The following is a 21,403-nucleotide window of genomic DNA, read 5'->3' on the forward strand; positions in this document are numbered from 1 at the left end:
TCCTCAACACCATAGGCACCCTTAGGCAACAGTATTCTCTGAGGCAACATGTATTACTGAGGCAACAAGAGGGCTCGACACCAGGTAAGCCATAAGGGCCATAGGCAACAGAAGGGCCCCAAAATAACATAGCCCTCACTCAACAGAAGGAGAGCCACATCACTTAGCAACAAACACAAACAACCAAGCCATCTCCTAGTGTACAACAATACAGGGGCAGCTTACCGGCCTCATCCGCACATACCCAACAGTATATCAATATATCAAACGAGTAGCAACATGCACGGAGCTCCTCACATGATCATAACCAAATCAAACATGGCCACCAGCCTCCCTGTTACTTGATTAATCAACAACGATAGGCAAATACTAGCAGGAAACCACAAGCCATGTGTATTAGAAGGCAATCGAGCCAACAAAACACATAAGTGCAAATGTTAGCCGCAAATATACATCAGAGCAATGAGCAACAGGGAGCTACATCATGATCACTCTCGAATTGGCTGACAATGGGCAACAATAGGCAAGAGGATCGACTTATCAGCACAAGGGTACATAGCAGAGGCCGGCAACAACACGCACTGACCATCAACAGGGCAAGGCTAGAAATAGTACATGCGTACATGGCGGAAGTAGAAGAAACCAGCAGACACTCACAGCATGGTGGCACTCAGATGCCCAATCAGATTTAGTGGCACTCTGACTCCTAGCCGACGGCGCATCAGCACGGTGGTATTCAACTTTCCCAACCGGTGGCACTCAGATTACCCAGCCGTGCCACCCAAAACATGGCCAGACATAAACAATAGCACACCGGCATCACAGCCCACCCAGCTGTTCGGCGGCATGGCTCACCCGACCATCGATGAGGAACTCAACAACGTCCAGCCAGAGACACACACATATCCACTTAGGCAAGAACTCGGCGGCCAACATATCTCACGGCCACGGCACGGAGGCCAGCTGGAGCGAACACAAAGGTATATGTCCATCATCTCCATGGTCATGGCACCAGGCTGGCTAGAGCACACACAAGCCAACAGAACCAAAACATCTCGACGGTCATAGCCCATAGCCGGTCAGAGAAAAAGCACACCTGTAACCCACATGGCCACAACGCAAGTGTCGGCCGGAGCTTATCACAGATCGAAAGACCCAAAAACCACCAAACCAAACAAAACTCATCTCGATAGTCACGGCAACAAGGCTGGATCTCATCAAAGATAAAAGAACCACTGTTGACCCAAAAGATCTCAACAGCCATAGCCTCAGTGCCGGCCAAAACCACACATGCATCTCACAGCCACGGCGGTGCTCAATCACCTAGCTGATAACCAATAGCACATATTATTATTCTAAATATGTACCAGTTTCCTGAAACTAACAATTAGAGTTATAGCTTTGATTGACTTACTAGCTTACGGGAATGCTTTGAATCTCAACTTACTTTTTTAGAGGGGGGATTACTACTGCATGGAAGGATGGTATACTGGAACGCAGGTGTTCTTACTCTTTCTCTGGTACCTGAGAAAATATGGATCACAGCGACGACACGAAGCTGGCCGGATCATAGAAACAAAAGACCTGTACACCTTGGTAATCATGGCACACAGAGACCACAACATCAAGCGCCGGCCAAAACACCTGCTCGTCGCATGGACATGGCACAAAGGCTAACCAAAGCACCTACTCGTTGCATGGACGTGGCACGAAGGCCGGTCGGCATACCTGCTCCTCGCATGGACACGACATGAACACCAGCACACCTACTTGCACAGACACGGTAGAAAGCTCCAGACGATGCCCTGTAGCAGAAAGAAGGAACGGAAGAGGAGATGGGCTACTGCAGAGACCCACCACATCGAGCCTCAACGGGGACGACCATCGGGGGAGCCCTGGCTCAACTCTCTCTTGATCGTTCTTTCCTTCTCCTCTCTATCTCTCCTTCCCTCTTCCTCTTTGTGTGACCTCTCCCTCCATGAGCACCCCTCCCTGCACCTTTATAGTGGCGGCTAGGGTTCCCACGCGGAGGGATCAAATCGAGGTTGGCTCCGATTTTAGGGGAAAAGATAGAGGGGATCAGGTATTGGGCAGCTCGGGCGGATAAGCATGGGAGTGGCACGGATGGCTTGGCCAAGGGCCGGCGGCATGAGGGCGTGGCATGCACGGTGGAGTTGTGTGGCTCGAGGAGAGGAGCAGGCAGCTGAGCGAGTAGCGGTGTGCTCAGTAGAGAAGGAAGAATCACAGGAGCTAGGAGACCGAATGGATAAGAGAGAGGGAGGGGAGAGAGGACCGGGCCAGTGAGGGAGGAAAAGGAGAGGGGTCGGGCCAGCCAAAAGAATTGGGCCCACTGGGCCTCCTCTTTTTTTCCTTTTCTTTTCTCTCTTTTTTCTTTTTTTATGCATATGTGTATGTACACTAGTGCAAATATACGATAAAATAGCATCGTACAGAATGAAGTATAAAATTGATAAATTATGCTTATGTATGTCGCATGTTTAGCGAGTCAAGTGTCGGGCAAAAATGGGTAGAACCTGTGTTGAGTGCATGATCTCTACCTTGAATTGGCGTTCGTCCATATCCTTGTAACCTTGAGCACATGATCGATGTCTAATTACAAGTTTGTTTGATATGCTTAGCAATACTTATGTCCTCGGTAGAAGTCGAGCGACGGTAATGCTGTTGTTCGTGAGCTTGGGGCTACTTAATTGTTGTTCACAACTACATGATAATGTGGAGATGGTTGGATGAGTGGTGAGTATGATGCAAGATGTGGGCGGTGTTAGGGGTGTTTTCTTCTCAGGAGGAGTCCTTGGGGTAGTTCAGGAGAGGAACCCGTACACCGTAGACCGCTTGCATTATTTAAGGCCATCCGTCAGTGCAGTTGTCTCTAGCACTTACCTTACTCACCACATGTTGATCTAATGTTAAGGCACGCCGAATACCTCTGTAGCTGTGATCATTTGGGCCTGAACATCGACGGTGTGAGCATGTGGGCTTGTAGAGGTATCTAGTTTTCTCTATGAGTAGTTCTAGATACCTCCGCGTCGAGCGATGCACGATCCAAATGGTTGAGGTTTATTGGGAAAGGTTGACACGAGTACCCCCTTGTGTGGGCCTGTGTGGATACGTGAGCTATATGGTCCTCGAGTCGTGTGGGTCCAGGAGTATCCCCCTGCAGGGTGTAAAAATATTTTGAAATGCCGCGCTCTCGGTTATGAGCATGCTTCTATCCATCCGCATCAGTCGTAGAGTCACAAGTTGTGGATTGTGGTTGGATATGTGGGAGTTGGTTGAGATGGTTCCGTTCTACAATTATGTTTGTTATTGTTCTAGTTTCATGCATGTGCAGTTGATTGGTTACAGGGTTGATGGTAGTTTGGTTAAGTTGAGATGCTCACACATATGTGTCTAGGTTGCGGGCACATATGTTTTACTTAACTTTGTGGCTTTTTTCCTTGCTAATGGCCCAATGCATAATCCTTAGAGTCAGGTTATTTTATATGTACCATATATGGATTAAGTCTTACAAGTACCTTCGTACTCAGCTGCTCTATAAGTTTTGCAGGTGAGGAAGAGGTGGTGTTTGGCTACTTCGTGTTCGCTGGCGATGGCGACGGGCAAGAGTAGTTCATCCTACTCTGTTGGCGAGGCTTTTGAGGTGGTGTATAAGGGTATGTGGCACTGCTCTCTTTTGTTGTTAATAGATTTAATCTTCCGCTGCTTAGTTGCTTCTTTTTTTGTAAATTGATGTAAATGGTTGCATGGCTAAAGACTTGTAATATAACTTTAATTACTTGCTCTTTATTAAGCTTTGTTGTGATGTGTTATGTTGGTAAGACATGTGTTCCGATCTTGAGCACAAAATACGTGCCGGGACTACCGAAGCAGTATTCTGCTTAATTGTTGAAGTCGTGATTAAGCAAATGATAGACTTAATAATTAATTAGAATACTGTTTGGACAGTTCCTCACACACGGGGAGTTCTAAAAAGGTTGGATTATCTACAATCCAAGTTCTTCTGGCAAGAGAAAATCACAAGAAAAAATAGAGGCTAGCATGTTGGGATATTCTTTGTCAACCCAAGGACCAAGGGGGTTTGGAAATTACCAACCTTACGGTCAAAAATATTTGTCTTTTAAGCAAATGGCTTTTTAAGCTACTTAATGCGGATGAGGTTTGGCAACAACTGCTCAAGAATAAGTATCTTGGCTCCAAAGCGCTCACTCAAGTTCATGGACAACCAAGATATTCACACTTCTGGTATGGTCTTATGAAAATTAAAAATGATTTCATCAAATGGGGTTCTTTTCAAGTTCAGAATGGGAAGCAAACTCATTTCTGGAATGGTATTTGGCTTGGAAAATGCACTCTAAGCCAACAATTTCCCTTGCTGTACAATGTGTTGAGACATAAACAAGCCACAATTGCAGAAGTAATGAGAAGTATACCTTTTAATTTTTCCTTCCACTAACCGATTATTGGGAAAAAACTAATTGAATGGCAATAATTGACGTTGCAACTAGTTCATTTCCAGCTCTATAATGTTAGAGACATTTACAAATGGGATTTGAATGGGAATGGGCAATTTACTGTCCAGGCAATGTCCAAGAAAATGTTAAATCACCCCATCAGCGTCCCAAACAAGTGGCTCTGGTATCTCAAGCTCTCGTTAAAAATTAAAATTTTCCTTTGGTCTATAGGTCGTGAGGTGATTTTGACCAAAGATAACCTGGCCAAAAGGAATTGGAAGGGCAGCCTCAAGTGCTCTTTTTGTAATCATAATGAAAATATCCATCACCTTTTCTTTGAATGTCCCTTGGCTAAGACAATTTGGCATATAATCATAATTGCCTTAGGTATTAAGAAACCGAGGAACATTTCTCATATGACGGGTACTTGGTTATGAGAGATAGGAGCTAGAAAAAGAGAAGAATCTTAGTTGGAATAGCGGCAATGTTTTGGTCTATTTGTCTCTATCGCGATGATATTGTGTTTCATAAAAAACCAAATATGTCTTTCATGTAGGCACTTTTCAGAGGTATTTATTGGCTAAAATTCTAGAGACTTCTACACAGGGACGATCAAAGGGAACAGTTTCTAAAGGTTTGCCATATTTTAGAGGTGGTGGCAATGGAGCTCTTCGCCAAGCACGGGTGGTCATGTAGCTATAGATTACAAACTCCATGACAATTTATCCCTTTTTATCATGTTCCCTCTTCATGTGATGTTGGCTTCATATGCCATAATTTTTTAATAATCAATTGTGGGTTGTATGCATCTTTTGATGCAAAAAGCTGGATGTTTTAATCCATTTTCTAAAAAAATAAGGTGAAGAAAGATCCAGAGGGAACACCTTGCAGAAGAATAGATGGAAATCGAGCATGTAGGACTGAAAGTTGAGAAAGAATACTATGTATCACAGCTGAAGCAAACACATTGATACAAGGTTTCACTTCATTCGGGACCACCTTGCAGAAGAAAAGTTGGAAATCGAGCATGTTGGAAGTGATGGCTAGCTAGCTGATATGTTAACCAAACCACTCGGGCGAGTTAAGTACATTGAGATGAGAAGGAAGCTGGGCATTAGGGAGACTGAATCTAGCCATGATTAAGGGGGTGATATGTTGTTAATCGTGTCTAGTGTGTGTGTGTGTGTGTGTTGTGTTGGCTGAATGGATCGAGTCACTGTGAAGACTTGGTTCGGGTCAGTTTTGGCGTGTGAGTTCACGAAATGGGTGAGTTTTAGTTAGCGCATGTGTGTATTTGGCCTGACAGAAGAGTGTGTGACCGTTGCTGAAGAATCGGTCGATGTATGGAGAAGCAACTGGAAGCTAGCCAAGGGTCCTTCATAGGTGTTAGGGAGAAGGATGTCCTCTCCGTTGCCCTTCGAATGCTTGAGCATCCAGGTCGGGTTCAAGGACTTTCCAGTTATGAGGGTTCAAAGCATGGATGGCTTGAACACCGTGACTTGTATAGGAAGACGAAGAGGAACAAGCCTGTGGACATTGAGCAGCTTTCTCAGAGGATTCAGGCAGAAGTCATTGAGGATGTCTTGGCCCGTGTGAGCACCTTGCTGCATGCACAGGGACTTCAGATTGTACTGTTCAGTGGAAGCTCTGTTATTCTGGAAAAGAGTAGATGTGCGTCCATTGAAGTGAAGCAGAGCTGCCACAATCCCATATGTGACCTCAATGGGCCCACGCCATGCGCCCTCATCATTAGGCTCGGCGGTTTCACCATTGAGGTCACAAGGGGTTAGGTGTAGCCACTACAGAAGACATTGTATTGTGTTAAGGTGCGGTAGGGTAATGCAGTGATTTAGGTGGACATGGTTTGTCCTAACTTCATGTCACACAAGTTTGAGATCCTACCTAATGATGAGATCACAACTCTAGGGAAAGCTCTCCTACAGAAGATTGAATGGAAGAAGAGTGACACACAATTGAACCCTCCGGCGCTCAGTATTCTTTCCCTGTTTCCAAGTGCTCCCACACAGTCACCTCTAGCCCCTGCAGCATTTTCAGCACCGACAACCTTTTGTGAACCTCAGGAACATGAAGCTAAGAGCATTCATAAGGAGACTGAGGAACATCATGTGAAACAACAGGATGTTCTGCAACCGAATGTGCAGCAAGAGGTGGCCTATGAAGAGCAACAGGATGTCCAGCATAAAGAGGTGGCCTAGGAAGAGCCTCATGTGCCAGCCATAGAACATTGTATGAACCCAAAATTCAAGTATGGCCAACCGATCCTTTCCCCTTATGAACTCTCATAGACAGGTCTTGTATATACTGGTCTCCATAATTATTACATGGACCAATGCAAGAATAAAAGGGTAGAAATCTTCGTCAATTTTGGCCCGAACCATTTCTACCATGACGGAGGCTACTCCCTTGTCGGCTTCAATATTTTGTTTGACCTCTTTACCCTTGATGCACTGGAGATGTCAATCCCGAGGGGTCTTCATATTGTAAGGACTTTCAAACACACCTTTCAATCAATCATACCACTATATATATGACATATAACTCATTTGTTATGTATATATAGGCACATGATACAAGAAAATAAGGTGAGGAAACAACTTGTTGCATATCTTGACCCCAGTATTCTCGTCATACAATGAAATAGGTCCGATGAAAAAATGGTCGCTAAACACCCTGTACATCAATTCTCACATTTCAAGGGCTAGGAATACTTTATGTTTCCCTATAACTTGGGTAATCATTTGGTTTTAGTGATTATAATTCGTAAAATCAACAAGTCAACCTATGCTACACTGCAAAATTGTATCAACACGTGAGTTTTGTTAGACTACACTCAATTCATTTGATGTTCTTTTTGTTAGACTACACTTAAATTTATATTATTATTACATGCATACAGAGCTTTCGATGCATACATCTGCCTCAAACGAGCTGCACATATGAAAGGATCAACCGAACTACACCCTTCAAATACCCGGTATAATAAAATCTTTTAAATATGTTCTTATTTTTACTATGTCTCCAACCCACTTTACACAAATATATTTTTAAGCTTTCCAATGCTACCAGCAATCACTAGGCAACTCATGTGGCTTCTATGTTGCCTGTCACATGCAACTCATCACTAAAATGAGCAGCCATGAAGATCCAAAGGTTGGTATATCATTACTTTTAGTTCAATCTTAATTTACACATGCTCATTACTTTTTTTTCCTACTGACAGACTTTCAAACTGCCAACAACTTAGCTGCCAACTGAAAACTTGCTTAAATTTTAGGACAGCTCGCCCTTTTCTTACTTTCTAAAATAATATCCAAGAAAGGGGAGTTTCATTCAGATTGGTGATATATGTTTGAGTTCGAACTATGAGATGTGTATGGACAGTATTGTATCTATGTACGTATATGCTACATTGTGCAACTTTGGTAATAAGTTATGTACATGTTGTATTATGTTGTTATACATTGTGTAACTTTGATAATGAGTTATGCTTAATTTTATGCTCTGTACTTGTCATATGTATCAATTATATTAATTGTCTATATACATGGTTTATAATGTTTTGAGATTGTAGTATGTCCATATGGCCGCCTGGGATCAAAATTGGTGCTGGGGGGTTAGGGACACAAAGACGGTTTTTACACAAATAAATCTGAATATATACACAGAGACATTTCTTAAAGTAACACATCTGTGAAATTTGACATGAAAGGCGGTCTATATCACATGACACAGATGGTTTCTCAAGAACTTCGTCTGAAACCATAAGCTAGTCACAGATGGTTTCTAGAATCTCCGTTTGAAATCATCTAAGAGGCACATACGGTTCTGCACAAAAACCATTTGTGACAGTACATACACACAGACGGTTACTAAAATAAATCTGTTTGTGAGACTTGGGAAATTGACATTTGTGGAGCCATATTACAGACGTAGTTATTAATCAAATATGTCTAGTGTATGTCTATATTATAGACGAAGTTATTACCCGTCTGTGACAAGCGCAAAAACACAGACACTTTTGTACAAATGATAACCAAATCCATCTGTGATAGGGTTTAACAACCATCTATGATAACCCGTTCTGAGGTAGTGTAAGTAAGTGAAGTGAAGCTGAGTGCGTCATCGACAAATGTTGTAATTGCTGAAAGTGTGTTCGGCAGTTTGGTTGAGGACGTGTTGCAGGCTCCTCTAGTTGGTCTTTGACTGTTATGCCAATTACCCTGAGGAAACTGATGTTCTTGTTTATTTAAACAAATGTCAAGGGATGCTGTCGAACTTTCTATCTATCAAAAGACATGCATAACACAAAGAATACTTAATGAGTAAATTGCACCACATATGCAACAACTTGCAAGGTGGATGTAGCTAGTGATGAAATATTAAGCAATTTCCAAATTAAACTAATCCAGAAAAACATTAGATACGACATGAATATTTTTCTAGCAAGTTTGATCAAACAGATATTCCTACAAAGACTAGACAAGCTAGTATACTTAAATATCAGAATATCTCTAAACAGACTGTGAATTGTCATCAAAATATCCTCCACTAGTCTAGACGTGATAGTTTTCAAGACAAAGTCAAAACAAAGCACGAATAGAAGGATTCCAAAACATACGTGATGTTTGCAGGAAAGGTCGCAATGGTACTGTTGTTGACTTCAGCCATGACGTAGTTGTTCACTTGATGTAGAAGATGTAGACGTACACTGTGTGGTCGGTGTAGACGAAGTAGACGTACATTGTGTGGTCGGTGTAGACGAAGTAGACGTACAAAGCCGTGCGTGAACAAGCGGAGACGAATGTGAGCAGTTGCGCAAAGAAGCGCTCCCCAAAAACCTTATTCGCCTTCTCCCGGTGCAGGAACTCAAAGGCGGGGTTCCGGAGGCCTGCTCTCCCTAACTCCGGTGCACGCCGAAGCAGGGATGGGGCAGCGTGTGTAGCAGCAACAAAACAGTGGGATGAGAGAGAGGATGGAGGCTATATTTCCACTATGCACAACTCCTGTCTTTATATAGCCAGTGGGAGCTAATCCAACTCCTCGTAACAGAGGTTCAAATGCATGACATTTCTCCTTCAATTGCATGCAGAGGCAATTGCATAGCGTTTCTCCTTCAACTGCATGCAGAGGCAATTGCATGGTTTCTCCTTCAATTGCATGCAGAGGCAATTGCATGGCGTTTCTCCTTCAATTGCATGCAGAAGCAATTGCATGGTTTCTCCTTCAATTGCATGCAGAAGCAATTGCATGGCGTTTCTCCTTCAATTGCATGCAAAAGCAATTGCATGGCGTTGGAAACTCCCTCCAGCCAATTCATTTGCATGGCATTGGAAACTCCCTTCATTTGCAATTGCATGTGCGTTGGGATTTTCCAGGGATTAATTGGCCTAGCCAATTAATTCCAACAATCCCCCACCAGATCCCAAGGCATATGGAATTGCCATCTGATCCACTGTAATGTTTGATATACCAGTGTTTCGGTGGAGACCGGTTAAGGTTGAACATCCACCTAGAATAGAAAGCTACATTCATCCGCAACTACACAATGGACTAAGCCTTGAATTGACAGTTTTGTGCGGATAAGTTTCACTTAAAGTCTTTGCTGATACTAGGCTGCCGTAGGCTACCCCTCGGTTTTGGAGCATGTAAGTCATACTCCTGGCCTTTCATGAGCTTACTAGAGATTACCCTATCTCATAGATTGTGACTAACAGTCAGGCTCATATAGGTGTGTTCTTTCAAGACTGCTCTGTAGGACAACATCTTTGCTTATAAAAACCACAGAACACATTAAGATAAAATCAACCTGCCATACAGATTATGAGAGTATTGCATCTCCAACTGGGTGGGTTTGTTAAGGTACTCTCCTCCAGCTAACCAATGGCTTCTTTTTCTCAGATCCTACTTCACGGGATCTCCAATCACATAGGTTGAGTTGCCACCATGGTTGACTCATGTGGGTCTCATACCCATCTCCCTTGATGCAGTGTCTATCACATTCCGTGACAAACCTTTTGTAAAGGGATCTGCCAGATTCTTAGTCGTTTGGATGTAATCCAAAGCTATCACTCCGGAGTTTCTCAGTTTTTTGACAGGCTTCAACCTTCTCTTTACATGTCTGGATGACTTCATGTTATCCTTAGAACTGTTCACTTTAGCAATCACTGTTTGATTATCACAGTTCATAGGAATAGCCGGTATCGATTTTTCAACCACCAGCAAATCCATTAAGAGTTCACGAAGCCATTCAGCTTCAACAGTTGCTGTATCTAATGCTGTGAGCTTTGCTTCCATTGTTGACCTCGTTAATATGGTCTGCTTGCAAGACTTCCATGAAACAACACCACCTCCAAGAGTGAATACATATCCACTAGTGGCCTTGATCTCATCAGCATCAGAAATCCAGTTTGAATCACTATAGCCCTCCAGTACCCATGGATAACCGGTATAGTGAATGCCATAGCTAATTGTGCCTTTTAGATAGCGCATAACTCTCTCAAGAGCGTCCCAATGATCATCTCCTGGATTAGAGACAAATCGGCTTAGTTTGCTCACAGCAAACGAGATGTCAGGTCTGGTGGCGCTAGCTAAATACATAAGTGAGCCGATGATTTGAGAATATCTTAGTTGATCCCTGGCTATTCCCCGGTTCTTCCGAAGCAATACACTAGGGTTGTAAGGTGTTGGAGAAGGTTTGCAGTCCATAAAACCAAAACGACTCAAAACCTTTTCCACATAGTGGGATTGCAAAAGTGTGATCCCACCATCTTCACCTTTCAACAGCTTTATGTTCAAAATAACATCAGCTACTCCCATATCCTTCATTTCAAAATTATGAGACAAGAAAGTCTTGACCTCCTCGATGACATGAAGGTTGGTACCAAAGATTAGTATGTTATCAACATACAAACACAGAATAACACCTTCACCCCCACTATGGCGGTAGTACACACACCTGTCGGCTTCATTCACAGCAAAGCCCGAAGATATGAGAGTTCTGTCGAACTTCTCATGCCATTGTTTAGGTGCTTGTTTAAGGCCATACAAAGACTTCAATAACTTGCAAACCTTTCCTTCTTGACCATCTACTACAAAACCATCTGGTTGTTCCATATAGATTTCCTCATCCAACTCTCCATTCAGGAAAGCTGTCTTAACGTCCATCTGGTGAGTGAGAAGACCATATGAGGCAGCTAGTGACAGTAGTACTCGAATGGTGGTCATTCGGGCAACAGGTGAATAAGTGTCAAAGAAGTCTTCACCTTCTTTCTGGGTATAACCCTTGGCCACGAGCCGTGCCTTGTACTTTTTTGATTGTACCATCAGGCCTAAGCTTTTTCTTAAACACCCACTTACATCCTACAGGTTTGCAACCATAAGGACGATCAGTGATCTCCCAAGTTCCGTTAGCAATAATCGAATTCATTTCTCTATGGACTGCTTCCTTCCAGTAGTCTGCATCCAAAGATGCATATGCTTCTGAAATAGTTTTGGGAGTATCATCCACAAGATTTACAATAAAATCATCACCAAAAGACTTTACAGTCCTTTGTCTCTTACTCCTTCTAGGAGCTTCATTGTCTTTCTCCTCAGGATTTTCCTCAAGTGTTTGTTCAACATATTCCATTGGAATGACATATTCAGGAGTTTGATCAGTCTCCTGACTAGAACAGCTAGGCATGTCTTTCATAGGAAATATATCCTCAAAGAATGTAGCATCTCTGGACTCCATTATTATACTGACATGCATGCCAGGTATTCCAGATTTTACCACTAAAAATCTATAGCCAATGCTATGATGTGCATAGCCCAGAAAGACACAATCCACGGTTTTTGGTCCAAGTTTGCGTTTCTTGGTAATCGGTACATTGACTTTCGCCAAGCAACCCCAAGTGCGCAAGTAAGAGAGTGTTAGCCTTTTCTTCTCCCATTGTTCGAATGGTGTTATCTCTTTATTCTTTGTAGGAACCCTGTTTAGGACATGACAAGAAGTCAATATAGCCTCCCCCCACCATGCCTTGGATAGACTCGCAGTGTCTAACATAGCGTTAACCAAATCAGTTAGAGTGCGGTTCTTCCTCTCGGCAACCCCATTTGACTGAGGTGAATAGGGAGGTATCCTCTCATGGATTATGCCATGTTCCTCGTAGAATAAATTGAATTCACTAGAAAGGTACTCTCCACCACGATCTGACCTAACCTTTTTGATTTTCCTTTCAAGTTGGTTTTCAACTTCTGCATTATAGATTTTAAAGTAATGGAATGCTTCATCCTTTGAATTCAACAAATACACATAGCAATATCTAGTGGAGTCATCTATCAAAGTCATGAAGTATCTCTTTCCACCTTTCGTCAACACACCATTCATCTCACAGAGATCCGAATGTATGAGCTCTAATGGTGCCAAGTTTCATTCCTCCACAACCTTATGAGGCTTGCGAGGTTGCTTAGCTTGCACACAAGCTTGACACTTAGAGCCTTTGACTAAGGTGACTTTGGGGATTAGATTCAAACTGGCAAGCCGCGTCATGCAACCAAAATTAATATGACAGAGTCGTGAATGCCAAATATTAGCTTCGCCTCCATTAACCCTATCACAAATATGGTTTACAACTTTATTACAAAAGTCTGTGAGGGAAAGGCGAAACAAGCCTTCGCACTCATAGCCTTTACCGATGAAAAATCCACACTTGGACAAGACTACTTTATTTGACTCAAAGACCAACTTAAACCATCTCTACACAAAAGAGAGCCGCTAACAAGATTCTTGTTCATAGAACGGACATGCTGCACGTTCTGTAGCCGCACAATCTTTCCCGAAGTAAACTTCAGATCTACCGTGCCAACACCATGAACAGAAGCATGTGACCCATTCCCCATCAGGACGGAGAAGTCCCGAGCGACCTGGTAAGAAGAGAACAATGAAATATCAGCGCACACATGAACATTAGCACCAGTATCAATCCACCAATCGGTAGACTGACAAACCGAAAGAATAGTAGGTAGATTACCATACCCGGATGCTCCCATCTCGGTGTTGCCAATAGTCACGTTGACAGATTTAGAATTATGTCCTTGCTGACCCTTCCTGCCTTTGTGATTCTTGCAGTTCTTGGCCCAATGTCCAATCTCATCGCACACAAAGCAAGGATGTTCTTTTGTATTCTTCTTCTTCTTGAAGTTGGTAGTCTGTGAGACCTTGTTTTTCCCTTTGAACTTGTGGTCCTTCTTCTTTTGCACCAAGTTAGCGCTAAAAGGGTCCTCGTTCCCCTTGGAATGTGTGTCCTTTGCCCGCGCCTTTTCTTCAACATCAAGAGACACAATGAGATTCCCGACAGAGATCTCCTGTCTCTTATGTTTTAGAGAGGTGGCAAAGTTCCTCCATGAAGGAGGGAGTTTGGCAATAATGCCCCCAGCGACAAATTTGTCGGGCAACACACATTTTAGGAGTTCAAGTTCCTTTACAATGCACTGTATCTCATGAGCCTGCTCGACTACAGAACGGCCATCGACCATTTTGTAGTCATGATATACAATTCACTGCCTGCATCAGTTGCGCCGAACTTGGCTTCGAGCGCATCCCACAATTCCTTGGCTTCTTGCATATGTAAATATGCATCAACCAATTTCTCACCGATTACGCTCATGACGGCACCCACAAAGATGACAGTGGCTTCCTGGAACACTTTCTCCTGTTCAGGAGTAGTCGTTCCCTCAGGCTTGCCAACTGCCACCCAGTACACGTTCATAGCGGTCAGCCACAAGGTGACTTTTGTTTGCCATCTTTTGAAGTGTGTTCCATTAAACGGACCCGATTTTAACGCAGTAGCAAAGCCAGTCATCGAAAATTGCCTATAAGGTTTTTGGATTGATGAAATATTAAGCAATTTCCAAATTAAACTAATCCAGAAAAACATTAGATACGACATGAATATTTTTCTAGCAAGTTTGATCAAACAGATATTCCTACAAAGACTAGAAAAGCTAGTATACTTAAATATCAAAATATCTCTAAACAGACTGTGAATTGTCATCAAAATATCCTCCACTAGTCTAGACGTGCTAGTTTTCAAGACAAAGTCAAAACAAAGCACGAATAGAAGGATTCCAAGACATACGTGATGTTTGCAGGAAAGGTCGCAATGGTATTGTTGTTGACTTCAGCCATGACGTAGTTGTTCACTTGATGTAGAAGATGTAGACGTACACTACGTGATCGGTGTAGACGAAGTGGACGTACAAAGCCGTGTGTGAACAAGCGGAGACGAACGTGAGCAGTCGCGCAAAGAAGCGCTCCCCAAAAACCTTATTCGCCTTCTCCCGGTGCAGGAACTGAAAGGCGGGGTTTCGGAGGTCTGCTCTCCCTAACTCCGGTGCACGCCGAAGCAGGGATGGGGCAGCGTGTGTAGCAGCAACAAAACAGTGGGATGAGAGAGAGGATGGAGGCTATATTTCCACTGTGCACAACTCCTGTCTTTATATAGCCAGTGGGAGTTAATCCAACTCCTTGTAACAGAGGTTCAAATGCATGGTATTTCTCCTTCAATTGCATGCAGAGGCAATTGCATGGCGTTTCTCCTTCAATTGTATGCAGAGGCAATTGCATGGTTTCTCCTTCAATTGCATGCAGAGGCAATTGCATGGCGTTTCTCCTTCAATTGCATGCAGAAGCAATTGCATGGTTTCTCCTTCAATTGCATGCAGAAGCAATTGTATGGCGTTTCTCCTTAATTGCATGCAGAAGCAATTGCATGGCGTTGGAAACTCCCTCCATCCAATTCATTTGCATGGCATTGGAAACTCCCTTCATTTGCAATTGCATGTGCGTTGGGATTTTTTCCAACAGCTAGTTCACATAACTTGAAAATTACTCAAATAGGTCACAAACTTGTTTAAGTGGTGCATAGCTGGTCACTTGCGTCCCATCTTCAGAAAGTGCTTTCATCGTTTCAATTCTTTAGAAGGAATATTTACAAACTCCCATGAGTTCAATCTAAACTTTAGAAGGAAAATTAGTTGTTGATCATGATTTTTTAGAGTAGGAAGCAAATCCAGGTACAACTCGTCGTACTAGACTAGAACTTGGATCATATAAAGTACAACTGTTCACCCGCTACCCGTGTTTTCTAATACGCTACTTTTGATTGCGACAATTTCGATCAAATCTCTGGTGTGGAACTACATAGTCATCACCTAATTAATATTTGCTTCATTCAGCATTCATCTTAAATTACCTTGTAAATTACCGCAGCAGCGCACGGAGAATGCACCTAGTTACAACAATATGTATACAGGCGGTATAACCCTGCTACCCTTATTTTCTAGTTAATTTATTTTTACTGGTCATAGATGATTAACTTGTTAAGGGACTCCGTCTCCCGGACCTCAAACGAGCTGTTGGACATCCCCAAGTGAGCCATCAGGAACCAAACAATTGTGATGAGCTCACCACCATGGCTCAGCTGCCGAAGGTGCTCTCTCGCCTGCGTACGCGCTGCAGTGAACGTCAGCATTTCCATCCACACATGGGCAACCACCCTCCACATCGCATCCCGGCTGGCGAAGGATTCTCTCAGCGCCTTGGCGTCACATTAGATGCACGCGTTGTAGAGCACCGTCTTGGTCCGGTCGCCCTGGATGAAGCGATCCTCGAACGTGCGGATGTCGATGGTCAGCACGCTCTTGCAGGCCGCCCGGTGGTCGAGGTTCACAACTCTGTCTCCGAGCGAGGACTCGAACAGCAGCATGACCCCTGCATAGGTGTTTCTGTACCGCAGCTGGCCGATCCCTATCGTCGCGGACACCATCTCTGGCTTGTTGAGGAGCAGGTAAAGCATGTACTCCGACAAGCACTTGCTGACGGTCATCATATTCTTGCAAGTCTCCAGCTCCGGCCGTGAGTCATCATCTTCATTGAGGCACAGGTCCGGCCGTGAGTCATCATCTTCATTGAGGCACAGGTCTGTTGCGATGTGCCACAGCAGCAAGGACTCGTCAAAGTCCCTATCGGTCACGCTCTGCAAGATGACGGTGCTGTGCCTTTTATCCGGATTAGAACATTCCTTGAAGTACTCTCGGAGGGCTCCCTCGCCTCGAACTTCGCAGGCCTCCTTCCTTTCCTTAGATGTGGTTGCTCTGGTGACAGTGTCTTTTATCCTGTCCAAAATGAAGGTCAGGAGGAGCTGGTACTCTTGTTTACCTTCATTGGTGTGGCCGAGGGGCGGCTTGTGCCGGATCATGAGGCTGACACTTGCCAGTGGCGTCAAGAAGAAGCCACGGGAGCGCGTGCTGGTCCTGGAGTGGTCGATGAGGTTCATCTGCCAGACCGTCCCCGACCACGACGACCGCTGGGGCGTCCGCCTGCAGCACCGCATGGCCTTCTGGATGGCGCTCGCCAACCAGGAGCCCTTGGATTGGTGGATGAAGACGAGTGTCCAGTCGGAGAAGAGGAGCATGACAAGCGCGGCTGCCTCTAGTGCCACGGCGGCGACGAGCAGGCGCGTAGGTGATGCCGACGTCAACCGGCCGGAGGCCAGCCTTGTCGTGGGCTGCGAAGATGACGAGGCTGGATATGACGCAACTGCAGCCGACGAAGCGGAGCACGTAGCCAGCCGTGGTGCTGAGCACCGGCATCTTGGTGTAGAGCATGTCGTACATGTAGTTGAGCTCCAGCTCAAGGATGCGGAAGGCCTTCATGCGGTCCCGCTTCAGCCTGCCGAGCTCCAGGTAGAAGGCTTCGCTCACCGTCTGATTCCTCGTGCTGATGATGCCGTTCACGAAGAGAGACCGGAACTTGACGAACAGGTCGTACGCCCTCACCTCGTCCGCTCCATCGTACGTGAGCCTGCTGAGGGCCGCTTCCTGAGCGGGCCGGCAAAGATGAGGACGACCTGGAACACTAGGCTGAGGAGGACGGCGACGCGTATCTCCCAGTTGCTGTCCCGCTGCGGCACCGGAGGGTTGAACCCCATCCTGGCTCTGGCTGTTCACCACCTTAGGTATCTGGAGCATCACCAAAAAGTTTTTATCACTCGAGGCGGCTACGTCGTCGCCGTGGACATTAACTTGCATTCATGCAGCAGGGAAATTTTCAGTTTGAGTTTGGGTAAACTAGTCTAGCAATTACCGTTTGAGAATTTTATGTTATCTATTATTATATAATAAAAAGATATTACCAACCGTCTCCTGTCGCTAAGAAAAAAGAAAAATATATAACCTAGAAATTCTCAACAACACAAAAGAACATCCGGCCTTTAATCTCTTTATATTAGGTCTAGATCGTATTGGAGATGTAGTGTAATACCATAGCTTTAGTAGTCTAAGTAGTGATGTTAGCCCATATAGTCTAGATGTGTTGTGTGGTAGTTTAGTACCATCTTGCTAGTTTAGATTGGTGAGGATCTACGTGTAGCTATTTTTACCACACAATCTTATAAAAAGCATGGACTTCGCGGTATACCATTTACTTCAACAAAAAACAAATGATGATGGCTTGATTCCCTTTTATGTGTTCTTACTTGACGTAGAAAATATATCCTCAACTTTTAGGGCATGTTTGCAAGATGATAATTTCATAGGTAGCAGTCCAATTTCTGTAAGAATGGTGAAAAATTCCCGTGTTCTATAGGAGACCTTAATATGTAAATTCAGATTATGCGATTTGTATCCATATTCCTAGATTGGAAGTCACGATTTGGAAACTTACTTAGACTGTTGTTCATGATCACCTTGCATAATCATTTTAATGGAGTTTCTATTTCAATAATTGGCTAACCATATACACAACTATTTTGAGAAAGCAACATGAGAGCTGCTAATTTCCATTATACTACACAAAGTTATTATGTATTCAACAGGCCCAACACTATACTAGACCTAGCCTGCGCAATTGCATGGGCATCGTAGCTAGTTGTTAATGAAAAAACAGCTAAAATTGCTGAATTATGGGATGCTGTACAGTTGAAATGTGCATTAATATTCCGTAGGTGCGTAGGACCTAGATGAATGTTGTTGTAGCAGAAAGTGTGCCAAATTGCACAAACTATAGCTTCTTCTGCATAAGAAGACAGTCTAATTTGGAAAGTCACCTCATCAGGTTTGTACAACACTCAAACCCTATACAGGTTGATTAATTACCGTGTTGTGACACCGGTTTACTTACCTGCATTATGGCACATTAAGGTACCACCTAGTGTACATATATTTCTTTGGCTAATGTCTAAGAATAAAATACCTACTAGAGATAACTTGATGAAAAGATAACATGTGCCTTATCTGATATTCTTATTTTGTAATGGATCTTCTGTGAACCATTTATTCTTTGAATGTGGTTTCCAAAAAAAATGTGGCATATTATTTCTCAGATTCTTGGTAGAAGAGTAGGCTCAAACTATGAGGAAATAGCTGGTTTTTGGCTCATCAAGAAAAAAAAAATCAATTTTGAATGTATTTTGTACTGCTTCAATGTGGGGTGTATGGAAACTTAGAAATTCCTTGTGTTTTCAGAAAGAACAGAGGAGAGGTATATGCATCAAGTGTGGAGTCAAATGTTGATTTTATTGAGAAGGTGGAATATTTTGTACAAGGAAGAGAAGATGGAGCTGTTGCAGCAGTACATGGAGCAGCTGGTAGAGCAGATCAAGAGCCCAATTATGCCGGGATACTGGATGATGATATCAAAAAAAGAGCATTACCAAACTCAGAAGAAGGAACAAATGTTGCATTTTCATTCTAGTTTTCTGTTTCTGAAACTTGGAGACTAGTATCATTTTATTTCTGCATGTTGCCGAGCGGTGAGAGCGCTCCCAGAGCTGTAATGACAATTTTGATCCTTCTTAATAAAGATAAGACTGGGGTGAGAGCCCTTTAACTCTAAAAAATTCAGTTTAAGTTCGAAACTTTTAGTATAATAACCATAGCTATTCATATTTTACCCAAAAAAAAGAACAGCGTATTCGACGCTGGGCACACCCACAGAATCCCTGTACTTGCTAGTTTGCTTGTCCGTTTTCTTGCCTTCTGTGATTTGATCTACACAATGAAATTCAGATGAAGGTCAATTTGTGATATTGCACCGTCTAATGCCTCATGAGTATTCTTCCGGGGTTCTCACTTTTATATTCGATTTAGCATGTAACTGAATGGATGGTGTAATCCATATTCATAAGCATTTGATGAGTATATATATGCTTGAACTTGGTGTGGTGGACAAACTAGTAAACTACTGCCCATTTGCTCCGGAGTTTTGACAGCAACATTCAGAGAGAACATCAGTGAAAACAACGACACAAGACCCTATCAGAATTCGATCAGAGATAGTTAGATACCTGCAGTTTTTCCCCCTCTTGGAAAAGGCTCCAACCAACATCTTTGAGTTAACAATGTCTCGAAACATCTTGAGTTAATGGCATGAGGTTGTTGGATTTGCACAGCATCAGAACATATATAGTGAATTCTTCTGTATGGACCAAGCTACGAAAGAATATTTTACTTTTGCTAATGCAAAGAAAAGACAAAGGGAAACTTATTGTCGACACATGGGCAAGGAATTTAAAAAAGTGAAGGCTAACACTGAAGCTATTCGTTTGAGCAACGTAAATTATATTAAGACTTATGTGGGTTTATAGGGAAGCTAAAACAATAAACAATCTATAAATGTTCTTTTGATTTGAGTTGTCATGTAGGGTTCGTTTGGTTGCTGTATGGTCTTAGCCTAACTTGTATTAGTGAGTCAGGTTCATTTGAGCTAGGTTGTGTGTATGCAGTATCATTTTGTTTGGTTGGATATATGTGATCAGCCTAGCTGAGAAGATATTATGTTTGGTTGCCCGTATAGGTACATGTTGCATGAGATTGAAATAAAAAAAACAAGTGTAACATGATATTTCTTTTGCACAAACACTCTGTAGTACTTAATTTATCATATTAAACCTTAATTCAATTTGAAGTATGCTAATATGAGTTAATACTCACTAATCATACGCTAATACTATAATTAGCTGAGTGCATGCCTACCTCCCAGAGCCTAAGCTCTGGAGAAACGACTAATTTATGCATTTCCACTCAGCCATGTTGATAAGCCCTTTTTGCATCCCATGAGCCAAATTCAAGACAGACAACCAAACAACTGCTCCTTATATCTTATGGATCAAGTTGGACCATATGCAGGCAACCAAACACACTCATAATAGTTCACGTGGCAAGTTTTCTTAATCTGTTTAGAATACGAGAAATTCATACAAAATTTGTGCAAATTTATATAGGAACCACAAAACAATCGCCTTTCAAATGGTTCCTTAAGAGCTAATGAGTTCAGGGTTTATTTTTCAAAATAAGTGGAGGGTTCATTTTTATAGTAATATTAATTAAAAATAATTAAATAGCAATGAAAATTACCCATATTCCCGCCACCACAAAGTCTATTCCATCATATATGTTCCCTACAACTTTAACTTTGGGCAGTGGTACGACAATACGTGTACTCCCAATCCGCAGTATTCGATTTGAAACTTCAGTAACCCTTTTAATTAAATGTTTTCCTGGTATTTATCTACGGGCAGCATCTTGTATCTTCATGCTTTAGGCTATCTCTTGGATCTTCATGCTTTAGGCTATCTCTAACAGCTACCATAAATTTTCATCCTAAAAACACTATTACAGTATCCCCTATCGCTATTACAGCATCTCTTATTTTTTTCATCTCCAACAGCTATCCTATTCTTTTCTTCTACTACTCTTTTTCTCCCTCTGGGTCCACTGTAACCGGCAAAAGTACAGGCTCATATTATCTCCGCAAATACTGTAGCAGTACTGTGCTGTACTGTATCACTGGATAGGTACCTACTGGGCAAGGTTTCTGATGCTACAGTAGTCCGCAAACACTGTAGCGCTGGATTTGCAGATTCTGCTGA

At 43.0% G+C, this 21,403-nt stretch overlaps 1 long non-coding RNA gene across 1 annotated transcript; it reads right to left on the reverse strand.

Annotated features, from left to right (window-relative positions):
• Positions 1-17,358: 17,358 nt before the first annotated feature.
• LOC133887336 (uncharacterized) lies at positions 17,359-19,925 on the reverse strand. Its single transcript, XR_009903543.1, has 3 exons — positions 19,820-19,925; positions 19,427-19,523; positions 17,359-17,495 (listed from the first exon to the last, which is right to left on the reverse strand). It is a non-coding gene; the product is annotated as an uncharacterized LOC133887336 (long non-coding RNA).
• Positions 19,926-21,403: the final 1,478 nt, after the last annotated feature.

Source organism: Phragmites australis, chromosome 12 (genome assembly GCF_958298935.1).
Source record: "Phragmites australis chromosome 12, lpPhrAust1.1, whole genome shotgun sequence".
NCBI lineage: Eukaryota > Viridiplantae > Streptophyta > Magnoliopsida > Poales > Poaceae > Phragmites > Phragmites australis.